The following is a 23,155-nucleotide window of genomic DNA, read 5'->3' on the forward strand; positions in this document are numbered from 1 at the left end:
CTTCAGCTCTCTCGCCATCCTTCAGTACTTGCAAAAAAAAAGCAAAGGGGTGGGGTGGGACAGGCAAGCCAAAGATATTTTTTGTGCAGTTCAGGAAGCCCTTTGAAATGTGTCTGATTTAATAACACATCTACACAAAATGACACCTCCCAATATTCACTGAGGGAAAGAAGGCAGAGCAGTGGAGGGCCATAACCAGTACACAATGCATTACTATTGCACCAACAAACAGCTAAACTACTGTGTATTTATTTTTCAATATGCACAATTGTTGGAGGAGAATGAAAATTATTCTTTGACACTCTGACGGAGACACAGAAAGCCCTGTGCTTCCCCTTGCTCCCATAGTCCTGACAAGAACCAACTCGCAAATTCTAATAAATAGGAAATAGAAATAAATACTTTAACTATATGGCATAGGGTCTTGAATGGCTTTCTGAATCGGAAAGTGCTGCTCGTACGTCTTCGTTATTTCCACACTCTGTAATGTTGGCTCTCCAAAAGTCAGAGACAAAGTGAGATAGATACTACAAGTATCACAGACACTACACTGGGAAACCAAGTATCAATGGTACATCCAGATTTATGGTAGGTGATGGCAGTAAAGTGAAAGCAAAACTGTTTGCACAGTCTGTATTGTTGCCCATTACTGTGTATTTGCCCTTTTTTCTTGCTTAGCTACAGCTGAAAGAATGGAAAATTGTACCTTATACACAGTATTAGGAGACGCTCCTTGATCGTAAGGTCAATCAGACTAGTTTACCTGCTTGAGGTATTTATGGCACAATCACTCAGTGTCTTTAAGAAAAGGTTAGATACATTTATGGGAAAGGTATTTTGCAGAAGCTTTCCTGTTTCATAGAGGTCTTGGACAAAATGACCCAGGAGGCCCCTTCCAAGTCTATCAAATGTGGTTCCCTGATTGATGCTCTTTCCCCCCCAAGTCTTTTCAAAACACAAAGCACTGTTATAAAATTTAATATGATACACTATATAACTTTAACACAATGCCATTTCCTTATAGGAAATGGTTAGCTTGCAGCACAGGAGCCTCACACAAAAGGAAGAAAAGAAGAAAAAAGAAATTGCAGTGCTGTTTCTCTGCCAGGAGACATCAACTATAACATTTACACAGTTTCTTAGCATGGACCCTCACCTGTGCAGGGGGACACCGAGTCATGGAGGCATATAAGTAACCCAAACTGTAGTGCATATTTTTCCAGAAAAAACTAACAGGGCCTGAGGTAATTTTCTATGCTGTACAATAAGCATTCCCTCAATGCCAGAAAGCAAATGGACACCCAGCTCTCCTTATAAATAACTGCTTGGTGCTGTGATCGGCTGGGCATAACATAGACCTGCCTGGAGGCAAGAAACAGGAGTGTCCAACCCCTCTCTGCACGCGGTAATGCAGGCATGTTCTCTGCCTATGGCCTCAAACCCTTCTGTGGTTGCAAATGGCAAGAATGAAAACACCACACCAACGAGAAGAGGCTTGGAAAAGCCTGTTCTGTAATTAATCACCCTCTCTAAAATGTTTTTGTCCTAGCCTGCTACCATTCATGTAGCCATCACACAGCAGATGGGCAGATGGGGCAAAACCCCAAAAACTACAAGCCCGAAAAGCTGCACTTCTAAAACCCTTTGCTGAGTGCAGCGAAATGACTGGGTAATGTGCTTGCCCTTTGACTGAAGACTGCAACAAAGCTTTGGCCACATTTTCCCTTATTTGAATACAAGATGCTGCTTAAGAGCAAGTTCTGTTTCATTAAGGAGTGGGACAACTTGTATCACAGAATTGAAAAGTGCTTGAAGCTGGTGATCCAGCTAGATGAAAGTGGTTAGCAAAGATGCATTCACTGGGCCATCATTCGGGAACAAGTGGTGTTTGTCATATGTTCTTCAGACAGAATGCTCTCCAAGTCCTTTACTTTTTTTAGGTCCACTAAACCAGTTAGTAAAATCATACAATATTTCTCATTAATATACTCTTTTTTTTTTTTTTTTTTTCCAATTTGAGGAGAAATGGTTCTGCTGAATGTTTCCTAAATTGACGGTTTCTTTTTTTCTTTCAAGCTGTTAACATATTCAAAAGTTTAAGGCAATGTAATGACACTTTTAAAAACCAAACAAACAGATTCTCTGGGCCATTTCATTGAAATGCTGTGGTTGGCCTCTGTTGCTCTCCAGTAAGTTTTAATTTTAGGTCCTCACAGGAAAAAACACCCAGAACTTCATTGAATTGGGGTTTACTCTCAAAAATGTTTTACACTAACCTTTTTATTTTCACTCCAGGTAATTTCTTTAAAGGCCAAACTCCTCTTCCAAAAACCAGCCCCCTGCCCTCATCTTCTTGGGACAGCGCTGGCAGGAAATAACAACATCCATAGACACACACACTCCAAAAGCTTTTGAAGTCTCACAAATGTGAGCTGTTCCCTTTAGCAGGGCAGGCAGGGATTAACTCTTTCATTAACCTTCTAACCTCATCCATGAGAACGAAAAATAGCCAAACCCCTTTAAAAAAAAAAAAAATTATTTGGAAGCTTGCAGCTTTCTTTAGGTAAAATGTTTAAGTAAACATTTGTGAGCTCAAACACCCTCCAGATGGAGAGAAACATGAAGATCATTAATGGTGCTTTCTGTGAGGAGCTCCCTGAAGCCCTTTGGACCCTCCCTCCCGTAATGTTGTACTCTGTGCCAATCTCTGTCCCTAAATGCTTGTGTTTTCACTTGAAAATATTTTCCCGTTACCATAAGGCTTGGGTCTCTCTTTTTGAAACATATTTGTGGGAACAAATAATAACTTTTTGGTCCTTTTCAACATGTTGCATCAAAGTATTTTCCCCATTTCTATCTCAAAAAAGTGAGTTTTAGCAAAACAAAAAATTTGGCCTGGCTTTAATCCTGACAGTGCTACTCATCCTTAGTTCTCACTTCACCCTTGCAGCACAGTGCAGAGTGTGACACTCACATCGGAATAGCTCTTCTCACTGGAGTCAAAATGGTAAAAGTTAGCCTCAGTGGGTGACATGAACAGAAATTTCAAAGGCAGGGAAATTTATCTCCTGCTCTTTGTCTTACAGTATGGTGCATTTTAGTGGCTGGAAGATTTAGCTTCCAAGTATCCCATATATATAAATCCTAGCGGATGAGAGCTCTCCAGCTTCTTTTTTAGGGCAGTTAAGCTCAGCAGCTGGAATCTGCCAGGGAATGAGGGTCAAGATAAGGATGGAGAAAAACTTTCCCATAGCCTTCAGGTGTTGGTCAAGGGTCAGTAGTAGGAAACGGCCAAAGCAAAACAAAAATCACTCAGCTACATCTCACTGTGTTACGTGAGATCATGGCTATTTGGCACAAGGAACCTGATTTGGGGCCAGCTCTGTCTCTTCTCTGCTGTAGCTTAGACCATTAACTGCTTTGATGATACAGTCCCTCTTGAGGTTTCTCCTTTTGAAAGATTTATATTTGGTTAAAATCTAATACGAATGCTCCCCTTTAGCTTTTAGGAGGCCAAGACACTTAAAAATCTCAGATGGACAGGACAAGCAAAGAAGGCAACATATCTCTCCTCAAGTCCATTGTAAAGGCGTTCAAATACCACTTTGATGAGAACTTTTCAGCTGCTTTGCTGGGTAAACAGACACATCACAGCTCTAATGCGCAGGGATGCCCTTCATACCAACAGGCAGGGGAAAAATGGCAGTGGGAAGAGTAAAAGGTGCCTGAATAAAAAATAAAAAAAAGCAGGCAACGATGGATCCAACTGAATTTTTTGCCTTCTTTGATCTCTGGAAATGGGAAAACCCATTCAGGATCACGGACTTCCAGACAGGGCTCTATGCACCATTGTGCCACCAGGCAGATGTGGTTTGCTATTGGTGCCTCCTCCAAAAAAAGCTGCTAAGTTCTTCGGTGCTCAGGAGCTCCATTTCCCAGTTTTCAGTTAACACTTCAAAGATTATACACAAATAATAGTAATAATAATCGTAACAATACCTGGCTTGCCATCATGTTTTACTCAGTCTTTGTGATGCCTCTCTCACGATAAAATCTGTGTATTAAATGCTTTAATTGAAACTCTTAATAAAACAGAGGTATTTTCATTTGTGCAGTTATATTCACATAATGATCACAAAGCACTTTACAGAATCAAATAAAATTAGCCAGTCTGATCCTTATATAGGGGCAAACACTGTTATTCTGCATCTGTGTATATAACAAAGTCACACAGAATATTAATTGTCAAACATACCATATTTTAGGGTTTATGCTGGCCAAACAACATCCAAAAAGCTTGTTCTTCTAAAAATCCCTAAAAGCATCACGAGCAACATGGCAAGAGTGGACTGGATGGTCTCACCTACTAGTCAAGAAGAGCAGGCTACAGACAGGAGGGCTAGTGAACGGTCGTGCCTCATTACCAAGAGCCCTGGTTCAGCAGGGAAAAAGAAAAAAGGTTATCATTTTCTTGGTGTAGAAAAAAAAGCCATGGAAGTCTTGATGTGCCATGGTGCTGAGTACTGAGCAGCCTCCATGGGGTCACTAAGAGAGGACAAGCCAAAACCCGGTAATGCAAATGCTAACGTTAAATGATGCCTCCTGAGGCCTGGAAGGGGTCTCAAGCTTTGGGCCTCCTAATAGGTAGTTCTGGAGCTGAGAGACGGTGAAGAGCTTTGTTCCCTCTTGTATAATTGATAAATTACCATTGTTAGTACTAAACAATACTACCAAGCACAGAATGGAAACATGCTAATGCTTTATCCATCTTAAGCAATTCTGCTCATGTGCTCACACTGTTCTTAAATGTGCTAGATATTTGTTTGACGAAACAATAAGTTTTAGAAAAATAAGAACTTTAAAGATAATCAAAACCTTGACTACATACTTTACCACAGGCAGCTGTGAATAAGCTTCAGTACTCTTTATTTTTAACATTCCAGATATGTAATTTAATGCAGGTCTAATGACAGTCTCGAACATACTGCTTTAATCGAAATTGTTCAAGCTCTGTTCTGTGACAAGGGCTCACAAGCTACCAGCAGGGTTGTCCATTTTCCCCGCTTCTGTAAGGAAAAGAAAAGGGAGGGGAGGGGGACACTCTTGAACTTATGTTGCTATTGATGTGTAATATACAATAAAAAAACAGTTAAATTTCAATTACCCACAGGTAATTATAATTTTATTGTCTGACTGTACTATGGGGATTTTTGTAATTCCCAAGACTAATAATTTTCTATAATTTTACAGGTTGTCAAATAAACTATTAAAGATTATCTTTGAAAAGGATTCTGCAATTGTAAGGACATATCATACTGTTCCTGTACATTATTAGTAATTAGAGATCCCTGGATAGTGAAATATCTGCACTATATGCTAGCTGCTGGATACCATATTTTCTCACAGCCTCCTGTAATCTTGAACCAAAGCTTTCAAACTTCTCATCCATTGTAGCCTGAGTCACGTCCAAACTTTTATTAATATTCACTGAGCACTCATTAAGCAATTCTGGTGTGTTCGATACGTTAAATCTATGCTTCCTGATGGGGAAAAGCAAAGGCTCACAGGTCCATCCTGGTGTAGTGGAAACAAACACAAAAGGACTAATTCTGAGCTCTGTCCCCTGATGGGGATATGGAGAAGCAGCAACGTTTATACCAGCACAGCACAAAAGATCTGAATCTGTCCTGAATGCCTTTTGACAAGGTGGCTTACACAACAAGATAAAATCATGCTTCCTGATTTTATCCCAAAACTATGCATAGATGCAAATAAGCAAGGGATCAGCATCGGCTATCAACAAGGAGGGGAATGGGATGGCCACAAGAAGCAGAAATTTGGGTTATTTCCTCATCACCAAGACCCCTATATCGACTGGGGTGTTGCTGAAGAACTCCGCAGGGCACCTTCCCTCCTGCATTAGTGCCCGCCCAACACCCACAAAGCTAAGGAGAGCAGACAGCGGCTTTTCCCTCTTTAGCTGGCAAAAGCCGAAAGGCAACTAAACCAGCACTTACTGGGCGATCGCTTCCTTCATCTGTATCTGCAATGGTTGGTGAGATATTTATTCAGAGTCTGACGGGGTGTAACACCTAAGGAGGACCAGAGGAGGGATGAGCGGAGAAGAAAAGCAGACCCCGAAACGTTGCACATAGCATCCTGGCACAGACTGAGAGGGCAGTGAGTGTAAAACCACATGAGAGGATTAGCAGTTGTAGAGATTGTTGATACCATGCCTGTAGAGCCATCAAAGGCACAATTCTTAGATGGCGGCATTATTATTTTTTTTTATTGCGGCTGCCTCAGGAGATAGTCGTTATTTGTTTTATTGGCCTCTTGGATCGTTATGTGGCAAGGGCTCTGTGCAGAGGGAAACTTCAATGCATTAAGATTTCTTTATGGGCTGAAATCTCTCTGAGGAGGGTGGTTTCAGGACATGAAGATTTTCATGTAGAAAACTTATGGATATGACTTTTTTTTCCTGATGGATGCCTCCACCCCTACGGCTGGGGTTTTGCACACCCTCAGACTGTTGGGACATCAAGCAAGAGCATCATTTCACGGCTCTGCCCTGCAGTGGACACATCTGCAGGGAGGGTTTTGCCTTCCTCTCAGTGCCAAGAAGCCTCTGTGGCAGCTGCGATGCTCAGCAAGGGATCTGGTGAGGGATTTCCCTCACACCAGGGAGCGCTGAGGGTGGGTTATGTTGGTTTTACAGCAGTGTTGAGCTGGTGGAGCAGTATAAAGATACGGGAGCACCGGGAAGGATTAAGGCCAATGGACTGCAGCTCTCTGCCTTCCTCTAGAGACAGCTTCGATCCAATCAAATGAATTAAACAAATCTGAGTAGTCAGTATAGATATACACACTGAGCGCTCTTTTCCAAGGTCTGCTTGTCTTGCTGTCCTGTGCTCATCCTGCACCTATGGGGAGGTGTGGGAAGAAGGATATTTGATAATTTGGAGAGCTCTTCATTAAGTGGCATTTTCTGCTCTTGACTGCCTCTCTACCTACTAACCTATCTCAACTGAGACTGAACCCATTAGTCCAGATGATTGGCATATGTAATAAATACACAGATAGGAGAAAATGCAAATCCCCCAGACAAGGCTAAATGTGTTTCTGGATAACAGATGATATCATGTACAAATACACATCTCTCTTTCCCCTTAATTTTGGTCTGCGTTTCCCGCTTAACACATTCCTTGTTGCAAGTAGAACACGTTCTGACAATAGACTAGTGAAAGCAATTAGAAACAGAATTAATTGATAAAATTAAAGCCCTGCTTTCCTCATGTTTGTCATATGACTACAAATATTGTCACTCCCATTAATATTAATTAATATAATTATCAATGTTTCTAATCCCTACACATTTTGTTGAAAAGTTACTCTTAGCTCAAGAATATAATCGTTAAGTCATGGAAATGTTAAGCAGCAGCTAAGCAAGTCCAAAGAATTAATAGCAAACTGTAGTTTATCCAAGGATTAGACTTTTAGCAGTACATAATCACCTCTTCATGTGTTCATCCACATAAAATACCTTCCATCCCTCACTACACTTCTGCCTACTTGTCCTTGCAGTGCAGTTTTCAAGATTTAAAAAAAAAAAAAAAAAAAAAAAAAAAAAAGAGAAGATGGTAAGTAAATATTCTTTGCAGTTGCACGCTTTTCTTCAAGATAAGTCACTGCGATAAGAGTTATGTGCCCTTAGCTGAAAGCAATGTCAAGGTCAATTATCTCATGCTGAAAGCCCTAATGCAAGATACTTTTGTGATCAGAATAATATATGTAACGTTGCAAAGCCTTTGTTTTGGTGGTGAGGAAAGCAAATCTCTAGACTTCCCAACGCATTGTCTCTCGGTTCTGAATGTCACCGCTTATTCCAATGATAGAAAAGACTGACTTGCCACGCCGTTGCCATTTGCGCAGTTTTCCTGGTGTGGTGCGGGCAGTGCTGGGTGCAGAGGGACTCTGAGCAGAGCCTTCCCTGCCGCCTGCCCAGGTCCTCGATGGACAGTTAGCAATTCCTGCCTGGCAATAGCGTGTCTGCTTCACAGAAGTTGTGCTAGGTGGACTATTAATCAGCTATTTTGGAAAACAGCCAAAGTGCTTTAAAGGTTTTTGTTGTAAGGTGGAGGTTTTTTCTGCTAGAAGAGAATAATGTAATCATTTCACTATTAATTTTTAATTGCGTGTTGCTATGCATTGTTACCAACCTATACTGATTATCCTAAGAGAAATGGTGATACCATGCAAGCAATATCTGTTACCAAGACTATTGGGCCACACTGTAAAACAAGCAACAGAAAAAAGCTGTTCTTTAAAGCTGTTGCAATCATGTGCTGCTGTCTGTTCCTACAAGGTATCACATTAAATACCTACAAAACGTATAAGCTTAAGAATATTCATGGAGAGGTGCCACAGTTTTCCCTGCTATCAGGTTTTTTCTTTGCTTGTTTTTGTGGGATTTTGTTTCTTTCTATTTGTTTTAATGGCCACCCTTTGTAATGAAAAGTTACTTCCAAGAAATCTTTTCAAGCCAACTAAACTCACTAACATGGATGAAATCAGCAGCAACACACTTGCTGCTGGGGAGAACGCACATGCTCCCCTGCAGGCTGGGAGGCTGAGGTTCAAAAGGGTTGGGGTGCTATGAGGCAGCATAAGCACAAGTTTAAATCTCTGCATGATGATCAGGTTCACTACCCAAGTGCATCATCTGTGTAAAGTGCAGTTTGGTCTTTTTAGCAATCTCTTGGTTTTCTGTTATCTGCCTGCCGTTCACATCTGAGGCAACCTTTGTGCTGTGAGATTTAAACTTACCATGCACTGTCTTTTGGAGAGCATCCCAATTCAAAAATACTAGTACACCCCCCAAAAAAAGATGTTTAGGTGAATTATTATACTTTGACAACTGACCCAGCAGAGTTGGACCATAAACCACAGTCCATTGCTAAGGAAACAGCATGCATGCACCCGAGTAAGAAATATGTATATGTGAATTCTTCTCACAAGGAAATCATTATCGAAAGATGTTACGATTCAGACCACTGATACAGTTAGCTTACTGGTAGAGAAACGATTGTATCACCTGCTTCTGTCTGCTCACAAATTCTTCATTTCATCTAAGAGAAAGCTAGCCAAGAGGGGACAGGAAATCTTTAATCTACTTTTCTCCATTTCTTCAAATATCTGGTTCTTATCAACTCGCATTGAACATGAGCAACACAAAAACTTAATGAAGTATCCTCCACTTCTTAAAAAAATAAATGAACACAAAACACAGATAGTTCTCTAGCGTGAGACGGGTTAATCACAATAAAATATTACATGAGAGCAAGTCCACAAAGCAGTCCAAAAAAGCAGCATAGCTGTAAATTCAGGAAGAAAAATCAATTAGACAAAAAAAGTATGTAGAAAACTCTGCCACTGAGAAACAGAGAATTCATGAGCAGATATCTGAGCTGCATTTTGCCATTGACTTAAGTGGCAGGAGGAGGGGTTAGAAGGGGCCTTCATCTCCTTACCCCAATATTTGAATGTTGTCCATTGCAAAGAAAAATCATGACATTTTTTCTCCTGAATCCCTAATACTTATAAATTTCCGTATAATTATATAATACTATTTTTATTATATAATTACGTTACAGCACCAACCTATAATAAATACTTTTTATAAATATTTAATATTTTTCTCAATTGTTTATTACATAAAGTAAACATTTAGAAATATATATAAACAATATTTTGTATAATTATTTTTTATTTAAAATAATTTGATTTTGGGGCAGGTATTCAAGGCTGCCATAATTTTTCACACAGCTGAGAAGTTCCAGTAGAAAACTGAAAAGTTTGCACCCACTTCTCATGGTTTTCAGCTGAATTAGCCTCAAAATAGATGCTTTTCATGAAAAAGGATTAGTCACAACTACTTTTGTATTTAAAAAAAAAGAACAAAACCAAACCAACAGATAATTTTTACCTTGTCACTTCCAAACTGCAATTTTACTAGTGGCATAAGCCCACAATCATCAGTGAAAAATCCACCTTTGTCTTCTCCATATCCAGTGCTGCAGTATCTCCAGGACTGGTTCAGGAAAGCACTGAAACATTCATATTAAGTCCAGTAAGTACTTTTCCAAATAGTGATTCTTTCCTGAACTGGGGCCAACATAGGTCAAGTAAAGGGAAAAACAAAAATGCAGATGATGAAGCAACTTGCCCATAATTCCCCAGCAAATTAGAGATTTAACCTGTTGTACAGTAGCCAGTCCTGTTTCTCAGTTAACTGTTTGTAGCCTTGTCCTTTTTTAGTTCAGGGAGAGAGAAAGCCACCCTTTCACTACACTGTTTGAGAGCCTCCCAGACTGAGAAGCAAGAGTAGTTTGCATAATGAAAAGTCACTGTGCTGCTTTGGTGAAAACATGAATGTGGTGCCTGACCAAGACAGAGAAAGATGGCAGTGGATTTACTCAGACAGAGCCTGCGTGCCCCAGCAGCTATCACATACTGCTCAGCCGCATCCTTCCCAGCTAGACCCTCCGCAGCCTTTATTGCTTTATGAATTACAGTCAAATGCCAACCAGTAATCTAACACGAATCGCAACTTTTCCTGAGCAAATACACTCTGTCAGGCATGACAGTGAAAATCTGAGGGTTTAGCCACAGCAGTTATGCCTTGCTTTCATCAAAGCAAACGGTCCTCTTCTTCTTTTTCATACCACCACCTAATTGCACCTGCCAAGCTTCACTGAGCCACTGTAGGTTCAGCAAATGCTAGCCTGTCTATACGTGCCATGACACCAATATGTTTATCTGTAACGTCTGCACCAGGGGAAAAAAAACAAACCCCAAACTGGTGTGAATTTGCCCCTTTTTTCAAACTGGGTGCTGAAGATGCAGTGACCCTTTGCAGAAAGACTTAGCAGTCACTGCTGTGGCCATGCCCATGTATCTCCCTTGAATCTCTTCTCCAGCACAGGGTGCACCTGCAGTGGGGTGCGATTGGGCTTCCTGAAGTTTGGAAGTGCATGGAAGGTGCCAAAGCGGATCATATTTCTGTCACTTCCTTCTTTATTGACAAGAAATTCTTTCCGAGCATATTTTACAGTATTTGATGAGGCAAATCTCTCTCTCCTGATGTTGTGAGCACAGATGCAGGACAGTCTTTCTCCTTTGCTAGGGAGACTGCATTTATCATTTCAGGAATTAGTTTAATCAAAGTGTATTACTGAATAACGTGGAGTATATTATTATTTTGGATTATGCTGTTGCTCCACAGCTTTGAAAAAAAAACCAAAAGAAAAAACTATTCAATTTGCAGTCACCTTTGGTAAGGGTGTTCTCTTCCTCTGTTTGAGATATTTCTTTCCATCTATTGCACCATCATGTTTCAGTTCCTGAGAGCTATAGATATTCATTCAGTGCCCTACTATCTTGGCCATCGTAAATAGCTCTCTGATAACAAATCGCACTCTCTGAACATCATTTGCTACCAGAAAGGATCTTCAAGAAGCACATGTGCTGTGATATAGGATATCCCCTGCTTTGTTATGAACGCAATAAAGAGTTTTACAAAATCAGCTTTCTTCCATTTAGAGGATAAGTATATATCATTTTAGTAGTTTTACCACTTCTTATCGCCTGTTTATGCTTCATACTTAAGAGAGCCACTGCTCCCTTGCTCTTCAAATGAATACTATTACTTAAATATAGAGAACGATTTGTGCTTATTGAAGGATTCAAGGATTTCAGCTGTCAATAGGGGCTTAATTACCTGCTGGTAGATGCTCAGATACTGTAACGATGGCTGTTGTATAAAGCCAGCAGAGAAGAGAGTACTCACAGCTCATCATGTGCTCTGATCCAACTATTTAGAAGAAAAAAAAATATGTAATGCACAATATTAACTTGCATCTTACTTCCCTATGTCATAACCCATCATGTAATGTTATGTTACTTCATGTCATGTCATGCGTAACATGATGCAATGCAATGTCACACTTCAGAAAATATTACTAAGCGAGAACTGATCCTTGTTATCAGTTTGGAATATGAGTCTCTGATCCAAACATATTGTGGCTTCACCTGATGGGAAGGGATCAAACTGAGAGCTATGTCAGGCAAATGCTTTTCTTTTCTAGCTTGGCCAGCAGATGTCCATTTGTCAGTTTTAGGCTCAATTGGAATTTCTTTGTCACAAGCGCTTTTTCTTGTAAAAGAAATAGCAATTTTATGGCAAGCCAAATACTGGGGGAAAAAGACTCATCCTTAGAAATACATAATAAATGTATATTAGTGAGACAGAAAATTGGAAAATGGCCACCTGCCAACAGCTACATAAATTTTGGAGGCAATGCATTTTTCTGCCATTATGCGTTATCACAGGAATTGCAAATATTTATTAAAAGTATTAAAATGGTGAGAATGTTAAATGTTTCCTCCAGTAGTGGAAATTCGTATTGCCACAGAGAAGATAGGATACTCTGATACAATGTTTATTAAAATGACTTCATTTTATTAGGCTGTCATACACAATAAATGTGCAGGTACAGTTAACAAAAGATCTATTGTGGATATGGGAGATTTGTGAGTAACACTTCAAAAAATAATCTCTTCTGAACTCTATTCATATAAAAAGCATACTACAAACTTTCATTAACTTCCTTAGAACCAATTATTTTCTGAGCTTATTTTATTTTTCTGCCATCCTGCTGTATTTTGTTCGTCAATTTGTTTGCTTACATTTTAATGCTTAATGGGATTAAATGCAGTTTATCTTTCATTTATACACTAGTAAGCTGAGTGTATACTTTACATGTAGCAGGCAATAAAATATTACAATTATCTTTGGGTTCATTTACAGGTCTAAATATGAATGCCTATAATATATTGGGACCCAAGTATCTTTTCATCCATGAATAAAATATTATTAAAAGATTGGTGGGAGCTCCATAATATCGATTGAGAAGAAAATCACATTCCAGGTTTGTCCACATTTTCTGCTAGGATTGATCACAGTGATTTTGCTCATGAGGTTCCTGTTACAGTAAGATACAGACACAGTGAACACCACCGACATCCCATAGCCTCATGGGGCAACTTTTCTGGTTGGCTTCTTGGGCATAGAGCCCCTTCCAGGTGGGTCTGAGCACTGATGAGGAAACACCAATCCCTACGTGAACGGGTGGTTTGAGCAAGTGAATGGTTTAGGTCTGAGAAAAGTAGCTGAAAAATCATCTCTCAGGACAGATTTAGAAAACAGCTGGATTAGAAAGGGATATGTTGAGATAAACAAGATGATCTTAGACACTCGCTAGATTTGCAGTGAAATTGTTGTTGTTGGATGGGAAACAACACTACTTCTGTTTTCAGTGTTTTCCTGAATCACCAATGAAAGGAAGGAGGATAGCCATTGCCTTCACAAACAAAAGTGTAATCTAAGTACCTTTTAAACCCCCTTTTTTCCCTTCTTTTTTTAATAAGAAATACACAGAGAAATAAGAAGCCAGTACTGTTTTTTTTTTCTTATTTGACAATTCCTCAATTCCTTGCTGTCCATTAAGTAAGTGCAATTGGAGTATATGTTGTAGACAAAGGGTGAATAGATCAACATTACAAGACCCCAGAGTTATGGAGAGCCTTATGCAAGAAAAAGCCTGACTCTAGAAGATGAAATTTCTGAAATAAAGGATTTTTCTCTCTGCTCTTGTATGATGCAGTTTTATTCCTTTCTGAAAAACACAGAGTGGCAGCAGGGGAGTAACTTTCATGAAAAATAACGCTTTGTCTTGATCCAGACGCTTGATATGAATTTGTGAAATATCAAAAGTGGTGCATGGGATTTAACACTAAATGCGTGTGTTGGAGAGAGACCCTGGCCACCTCACAGGCAGAGGCAAAACCACTGTCAGCTTTGGTGGGGGCAGGTGTAACACCCTCTCACTGCTGCAGCTGCTCGACCAGAAGTCAGAAACCACGGCTGAGATATACTCTGCCCAAAGCACTTGCGTAGTTCACTCAGTGTAAAAAGTGTAATCAGCATTTCAAGCAATACAAGCCCATTTGCTTGGCCAACCTTATTTAATATGAAGCATGTTTTATCTTGATTTAGGTTGTTGTTGTTCTTTAATTAAAGAAATTATGGGAGGTCATTCTCATTAGTTTAGAAGAGTCCTCACAGAAGGGGTTTGCACTGATTTAACCTCAGGGTAAGCTGGCACAACTTTTGCATGTAAATAGGATTTAACACTGGACACTTTGTGAATAATACAGCTCTTCACTTGTGACATTCAAGGAATACTTGGACTACTGAGTGGAATAAAAAGATAATGTTGATAAGCTGGGGTCTTACTGTGAAATTCATCAAATGATTTGCAGTGGCAGCCCAGAGCCACTGCACCAGCGCATAAGGGACACCACAGGGCTTTCTGCTAGGGGTAGTCCAGGCAATACACCCCATACCTGCATGATGACATGAAACAATATTGTACTCAAATCCCATCGCTCACATCTGGACAGGGGGAGAGCTAGCTAAGAGGTGCAGAAATTGGGCAGCAAGAGTGGAAAGCAAAGTGTTTCCCTATTACACAAGGAAGTCATGCCTTGGGGCTGGAGCATGGCACAGGTGCATGGCAGCAGAGGGGCCACCACTGCCATGGAAAAGATCTGTCATGAAAAGAAAAAAGAAAAAGAAAGAAAAAAAAAAGCAGCAGTATGATAAGTGCCAACTCTGAATGACGCTGTCTTTAATTGGTACCACCAGGGCTTTGGGCAGTCAGCACGCTTTTCATGTTTATAATAGAATCCCCAAATTTGACTGATCTGAAGGGCATCTGACTGTTTTACATTAATCACAAGCTATACAGCAAAGGCTGAGAGCAAGTGGGCAGATACCCTGGTGTAGTAGCACTAAGGAGCTCTCATTATAATCATCCTGCCAAATCAAAAGAAAAACCCTAAGGCTCCTAATAAAGGAGACCACTGGACTAAACAAATTGAACAAGTAGCTAGACATGCATGAGCTTAAAACTACTGGTGTCAATCAGATTTTTCTGAGCCACTCATTCTGCTCAGTACTCCAAAGCACATGCAGACAAAACACAGGCACAGGCTTCATGTACAAGCATCTACCCTAGCAAGGTGCATGCTGACCTATGGGTGCTAGTTCATACACCTAGTGCTGGGGAAACAGCTTCAGATGCAGTTTATAAAGGCACCTTCAAGAAATCATTATTATACCACTATCAAAATTGATATAACACTAAGTGAAATAGGCAGTGTGTAGGGGACATCTGCAAGCGCAAGAAGGATGCTGTATGAGCAGGCTTCTCAGCCTCGGTAGGGTGGGATGGCTACCTCCATTGATTCCAGTTCAGAAGATACAAAAGAAAGATTTTGGACCTCATAAATTTGAGTGTCTTTAGGTCAGGAAAAAGGTGCCCTGAAAGTCCTGTGCACTTCTCACCTTCCTGCAGCTGCTGGTGGAAGTTACTAGTTATATTCCCTACTGTAAGGAAAAAAAAAATCTTAAAAGGGTGGTTGTCACGGTTTAACCCCAGCCAGCAACTAAGTACCATGCAGCCGCTCGCTCACTCCTCTTCCCCAGTGGGATGGGGAGGAGAATCGGAAAAAGGTAAAACCCGTGGGTTGAGAAAAGAAGAGTTCAGTAACAGTAACTGAAATAAAGTAAAATATAATGCTAATACTGATACTAATAAATGCAATGAAAAGGGAGAAAACAAAAAGAGAAAGAGACGTAAAACTCAACCCCCGCCCCCCAACCCCTCCCAGAACCAAGTGATGCACAATACGGTTTTCACCCCGTGCTGACTGATGCCCAGCCAGTCCCTGAGCAGTGATCACCCACCCCAGCCAAACCCCCTCCGGGTTCTACACTGAGCATGATGTTCTGTGGTATGGAAGGAATATCCCTTTGGCTAGTTTGGGTCAGCTGTCCTGGCTGTGTCCCCTCCCAGTTCTTGTACTCCTCCAGCCCTCTCGCTGGCAGGGTCTCTGAGAAACTGAAAAGTCCTTGATTTGGCATAAACATAACAGAGCAACAACTAAAAACATCAGTGTGTTATCAACAATATTCTCATACTAAACCCAAAACTGAACCAGCTACTAGGAAGAAAGTTAACTTTGTCCCAGCTGAAACCAGGACAGGTGGGTCATTGTCTTCTCAATAAAAAGCAGTTGGCACTAATGAAAGATCTCCAGAAATGGGAGGGAAAGAAAATCTTAAATTTAGAAGCAATATATTACATGTTACTGTTTTTAAGACAAATGATATCTAGATCCCATTACCTACCACTCCTTCTCAAAAGCCATCAGGCAGAAAACCAAGATTTTGATGTACTCCCTCGAAACTCAAAAATAATCTGTGCACAAGAATAAGTACTCAGGGAATAAAAAGGAAAAATATTTGGGTCAGTGTTTAGAGCTGGAATCAGGGGAGATGGAAAAAGAAAGGTTTCTGTAGGGAACAGATGGACCAGGGACGATGCACCTGAGAAATTAGGTGAAGGCATCAAAGGAGCAGCTTTAGGGAAAGAAAATTCACTTTGAGCCTCTAGTGCATTTATCATTGTTGGAACTGATGGCTAAAACAATGCCAGCTTTTTAAGTATTGGGAAATTTTACCTACTGGCCTTCCTGCTAATTGTGAGGGCACTGGCTGCTCTCCCACTGTCACCATCTGAGTGGCTGCACCTCTGTATGGACATTGCAGTAGCTGTGGAGTAGGCAGAACTGGGGGTCCCTTTACCAGCATCCTGGTGCCTTGCAAACTGGAAGGTAACGTTTTAAGAGAGTATTATTATTTTTAAATGTAATACTTTTTTTAGTTCATTCCTCTTTTTCCTTCTTTTTTCCTATTGCTTCTCTCTATTTTTTGTACTCCCCGCTGTAATAAACCAACATATAAATGTACTGGATAATTTCCACCTGGAATGTTGGAAGACAAATAGTACAAAAGATCATTTTGGTCATTTACCATATTGGCTTAGCATGGTAATACTATTGGGTCTTTTTTCATTTCTCATTTCAAAACTGTAAACAAATGTTGCAAGAACAGATCAGATACTCCCTACCTAAGACAGTGCCTTGTGCAATGAAAACATCAAATCAGGTTTTTGAAGACAAAAATGCCCCCCCCCCCTTTACTTTTTCATAGGAAAAAAAAGCCCAGAATTTTGAATTAGCCCGAAATTCAAAACTGCATTTTTGCCAAGCAGCAAAACCAGAATTACCCTTAGACAAATTAAACCACAAACACATACACACACAGAGATGAGTAAAATGCACATTAAATATGAAAAAGTATTCCTTTCAGGCAGAAGATAAACAGCCCTACTACAAATTAGCTCTCGGCCCCGTCAGGTGTGAATCTCTCTTGTCAATACGTACCAAATTCCCTGAGATAGAACCACATGGTCATGAATTTTATTTCTCTCCTGCTTAATTCCTAGTACCACTCTCCCTTGTGGATTTACTCAGGGATGATTTACAGTGGGAAAGGTGACATTAAACACGTCATTGAGCATGCAAAGATGCTGCACTCAAAGCAGCATATGCTTGACTTTGTTAAAAGATGAATGCTGTCAACTCCACAGTGCCCACCAAGATCTGGCCTCCTTTTTCTTCCCAACAAACTTTGAGGAAGATGCAGACACGAGTCTTGACACTGAGAGAAATAAAAGTTAATGTATTCATGACATGATTTCACTTGCAGCCTGATTTAGCAATGTCTTGTCTAGTTTGGATCTGCTGTTGCTTTTCCTAATTTACTCATGGCACAAAGAAAATAAATAAATAAGTGCACTATAGTCTTATTTATCCTTCTTTGGACATTTCTTTACGAGGCAGATGGTCAATTAAGAGCACTAAACAATGACACTGTTTTCTCTGTAAACATTTTTTTCTAATAGCCTAACAAATGAGAATCTGTGATGCCATACTGCTGAATACCATCTTGACTTTCTAATTACAAAGAACTGTGTCTTGATAGTAACAATTACAGCTGTAACAATGATGCTGGTACTTGAACAATATAGTTGGAGGCAAAGTGCTTATCGGAATATTCACAAATAAAGGCTTACATTTATGCCAGAGCTGGAGATGGGAGGTTAAACAGTTGGGGGTGGGGAGGTGTAGAAGAAAGGTTGAAAACATTGGTTTAGTAGCTACAGATGTGAATTTGAATCCAATTACATGAAAAGCGGGGGGTGGGAGGGGTGGGGGAGGAGAATGAAAAGATGCTGTTTCCTTCTGTTTGGCTAATCAATAGGTTAAAGGGTTAGTAAAATTAACATGTTAATAACATTCATTTTGCTATTTATGTACCGGTCATAGTGTTTTCAAAGAATTATGTCTTGTGAGCAATACACGCACTGTTATGCCTGCTTTTACCCTTTTTTGTCTGAAATGGTGAAATGATCAGTATTTTTTCCCCCAGTGTGATAGAGATTAGCTTCCCAAGTCTCTAATTTACTCTACCTTTCTTATGTAACTTCTTAAATCTGACCATTCCAAGGTTTGGGTTTTTATGCCTTCTTCTTCTAATTGAAAAGTTCCCTCTACCCCAAAGAAAAGGAGTAACACAGTTCCTGAGCTCACAACTTGTCCCCACCACTGCTGTCCCATGGAAGCATGTTGGTAAACTGCTGTTCGTGGGTGCCTTGTTGCCATCTCCCTTCCAAAGGAAACGGGATCCTTGGAGGAGGCTCAGATTCTTCCTTCTGTCCCCTCATTGATGGTCTTTCATCCCTGTCTGCACCACCAGTGCCACAGACTGCCCCCCGCCCCCCCCAGCCTTGGCACTACCCTGTCCCCGCCGGCAGGATGGCTTTTGCCTCCTCCGCTCCTTCGCTTGCTCCCACTCCCACAGCTCTCCACCCACTCTCTGAGCCATAATTTAGCCCACACTTATTAATCAGTGCACATAATTTGTCTCTAATGCTGTCAATTTAAGACGGCAACCTGACTTCTTTTTGGAGGGGGCAGGGTCAACAATTTAATGAATCTCGTCTGCATTTTAATTCAGACCTAACAATCTGCCTCTGGCAGTTTTCTTAGAAAAGTGCAATGTTTTCCAGGATTTTCTTTCATCAAATCCAGCACAATGGGATGTTTACCTTCCTGCCTTGGATATGTTCAGCACAGGGTAAGTCACATACAGACCTACCTCAATCAAACTGGGACACAGACTAAATCTACTGCTTTAGCCTTTGAAGGGTTTTCCTGGGGACGTGTACAGCACAAAGAAAGAGAAACTTGGGGCTGTGCAGTCCCTTTTCTACACAGATCGGTGCACAGTTGTAGGCACAAAACTACAGACTTGCGTGACTCAATGCCCCTCATGAAATAACCCTTTCTTCACTAATGGTCAGAGTATCCAAGGCACAGCTCCAAAAGAGCTTGCTTTATTTACTCCTGCACTTTTCCTTTGTCCTTTCTACAGTAAAGTCCAGCAGGAGGGGAAAAAAGTTACTTGCAGAAAAGAGAGGTGTGGAAAATTCAGTCCTACTGATGAAACAGCGTGGATGAGTTTATCTAATTGCCATGGCAGGAGTCTGGAGGCTGACTGAGCAGCTCAGTGGATGTCCCTGGGTCAAAATAAATAAAATTCCCCAAACGAGACCCTCTCGATCACCATGTCAGATGTAAATGGAATAGACTTTGTTATTAGGAGCAATGTGACTTTGCCCAGGCGAGTGCCACACTGACAGTAGCTCCTTTCTGGATTTCAGTCAGCCGCTGTCACTTGCCTTGACAACACGGGAAGTTAATGTATTCACAGCATTACTGCACACGCATCTGCAATTCACAGCATATTGTATTGTTTACCCCTGCTCTTTTGTAGCAGTGCATGTAGTAATTTGCCTTCTAGCAGCAGAAAATTCCTCAACTTAAAATTTTACCCTCACTTTGTTTGCCCTTAATAGAAAAACAATCTTTCTACAGCCCCGCCAACCAACACAGCTACCGCACTCTGCAGCATCACAAATAGAAAAATGTCATATTTCACATTTTGATCAGAAGTGTCTTCAATATATTTTTATGCATATCCTTCATCTTTCTCTGCCACGTGTTACTTTTTCCCCTTTAACAGCTGCTTAGCATATTTTATGCCTTCTGGACAGTTTCTAAGCAGTATAGGAAGGGGCATTCCTGCAATGTACCTGCGTACTTATAGTAATAGCAGAGGGGGTTTATGTCCTCAGTTATCTTCCATCGCTGGTCCTCCTGTCTGCCAGCACAACAGGGTGCTTCTGGGGTTTCTACTCTTTCACAGACCTACAGCAGCTCCAACCCAGCGGCTCTCCAAGTTTTTGGTGAACAGGTGAATTATCTGCCATTTACCTGATTTACCATTCATATTATTTTCCCCTATTGCAAAGCTCTGTCAGATTCAGGTATCTGTCCGTGCCACATAGTACAAGGCAGCCCCATCTGCCACACCATTAATACCACTAAATCTACACCATTTTCAAGCCTATAAGCTCCAAGTCTGGTAATGAAATGAGACAGAACACCAAATCTCTGTATACCAAAGTACTCCAAGTAAAGCATATTACTTCCTGGTAGATAGATATGTTTCTCTAGGCACTGTAAAAAAAAAAAAAAACCCAAAAACAAACCCAACAACAAAAACCCCACCAAAAAAACCCCAACCAAACATAAAAGATTGCTCTTACTCCAGGAATCTCTCCAACACTGGGGAGAAGTCACTAGAAAGATGCAATAGGAAATTCAGTAAATTCTCTCTGAGTTGCAGGTTTACGTTCAATAAACTAGTATTAATATCCTTTGCTTTAGCTAGTATAGTATCAGAGTGACACAATCCATGCAGAGTCACCTGAAGTGGGCCCTTGTTTAAAAAAAAGAGTAACTTTGTTGGAACCTGCTTTTTTGTTGTTGTTGGTTTTTTAAGACTTAGTAAACTTGTATGCTAAAACACAAAGTATGTTAAAAATATGATTGCCTGTTCAACAGCTACCCTTCACAGAGTCAACATGTGTATGTCTCAGCACAAACTATTTTTATTCCAATTACATAGCTTTCTGAATGAGTTTATCAATTCAGAGCAAGTGTCGCTAACCTTCATTTTGGATACCTTGGCACAGCCTCCACTCATTTGGCTTCCAACTTTCTTCCAGACACTGTTTCCCAAAAATCAGAGTCCAGGTTGGTCAAAGTAACACACCACTCCAACAGCTGAAGGTCCTTCTGAAGCTCCATGTTGTGGGCTTCATCTCACATGGCTTCACCTGTGTGAAGTCCACCATTAACACAGTGGGCTGGGCAAATCCAGAGGAAGATTCATCCTGTCCAAAAATGCCTAAGATAGGTGAGATGATACATAGATAGATTTCGTCTTCGGTAGATCTCCCTTTGGCAATGTCAAAGTGATTAAAGAAGCAGCTTAGCTTTTAGATGGCTAAAGTGGCATGAGATTAGCCTCACCCTTTCATGCTTATGGTCAAGAGTGTTTGGCATCAGCACAACCCCTAATGAATACTGGAGCCTGACAAGTCCATAACACGCTGCTTAGTTTAAATTCCTCTGTCTGGCCGCAAATGTCCAGTTTGCTAAAGCTTGAAAGTGAGACAAGCTGTACAATAGATACTTCAAAAGAATAAAATTGCAAAGTGCCTAGGTAGCATTGTGGAGAAGGGAGTTTCAATTCAGAGAGCTTTCCAGATGAAACAGATGACTAAACCCTTACCGAAAAGATGAAAAGAGATTCCCTGCCCCGCCCCTTTTTTTTTTTTCTTCAAAGTAAGGGGGAAATAATATTGGGAATTTAGAAACATGAATTTTTAAAAACCTAATAAGCTACACTAACAATCTACACAATTCCCTTGCCTTAAAATATTCATTTGGAAACACAAAATTTGTGATGGGGGCAGGCTGTATAAACAGGTCTGAATTCTGTACGTGCAGGGGTCTCAGCAGTACCCCCCAAGGCCAGTGCTGTCCTCAGCCGTCCTTAGCTCAGCCCAGTCATGCTTTTCCACCTTCTGTCTCTACATGTTGGAAAATAACAGGCAATGAATTGCACAGTGCATCTATGAGGCAGGGGCTGCAAACTACCATTTTATATCTGTGGGGACTGTTGGGCAGAGAGAGAGAAGGAGCTGCGCAAACAGTCTGGAGGACTGGGGTCCTCCAAGTGTGTCCTGAAAATGGGAAGTCTCAAGTCTTCCAGTGCTTCATGGCCCTGCCAAACACCCAAGTAGTTCTCTGGAAGCATTCCTGGGAGGAATGCATATCCCTGAGACCAACTTGCATCTGACAAAACGTTTAGGCATTGATAAAGAGGCATATTCCTTGCATTTGTTTTTCTAGGCACCTGCAGCCACACCTTCTGTGTTGCTCACTATAGGACCATGATGTCTGCTTTACTGTTAGTGCAAAGCGACACTTAGAAACTCTTGGGGAAAAAAGGGCATTCACACATTTTAATGAGAACTCCAAGAAAAGGGAAGAAAAGCAACTCTTCAGTAGCTGGATAAATAGTTTTAGGCTCAATTTCCTTTCTTCCCCTTCTTGCCTCACTCTTGCCCTAGTACCAAATTTATGCAAAATTAACAAACACTTTTCTACGATCTTGCTTTATGTTTCATGCTTTTGTCTTGTCTATTTTAGTTTATCACTTTTTTTTTTTTTTTTTTTGCAGCCTTTTTGACCTAGCCCAATTCTGTTCTCTGTCTTCCTCCTTTTCCTTCTATTTTGGTTCATGTGACTAGACTCCAGACTTCTCACTGTCACACACACTGCTATTAAAATTAAATCCTTTTGTGTAATTCTCCATTTCATTACAGGTCTTCGAGTCACTCCTGAATCCCAAATCAGTCTTTGTAACTTTGAGTTCATTTGAAGGCAAACTTTCAGCACATGGTTTGCTTCAGGTAAGACTCCTCCTTATCCCACTAGTGCACAGTTCAGCTCAAAAGACTGCCACATAAAGCTATAGACCACCCACAAAACGACCATACAAAAGGAAGGTGCACGTTCCTTTCTTTTAACACAAAATGCATACAATATATACACTGCCATAAGAAATTTAGGCCTGACTGCCTAACAAACAGGTAGCCAACGGCACAAGTAGCTGGTGGTAAATGGGGCCCCTGAGAAATATTTTAAC

Source organism: Falco naumanni, chromosome 12 (genome assembly GCF_017639655.2).
Source record: "Falco naumanni isolate bFalNau1 chromosome 12, bFalNau1.pat, whole genome shotgun sequence".
In the NCBI taxonomy this organism is placed as follows: Eukaryota; Metazoa; Chordata; class Aves; order Falconiformes; family Falconidae; genus Falco; species Falco naumanni.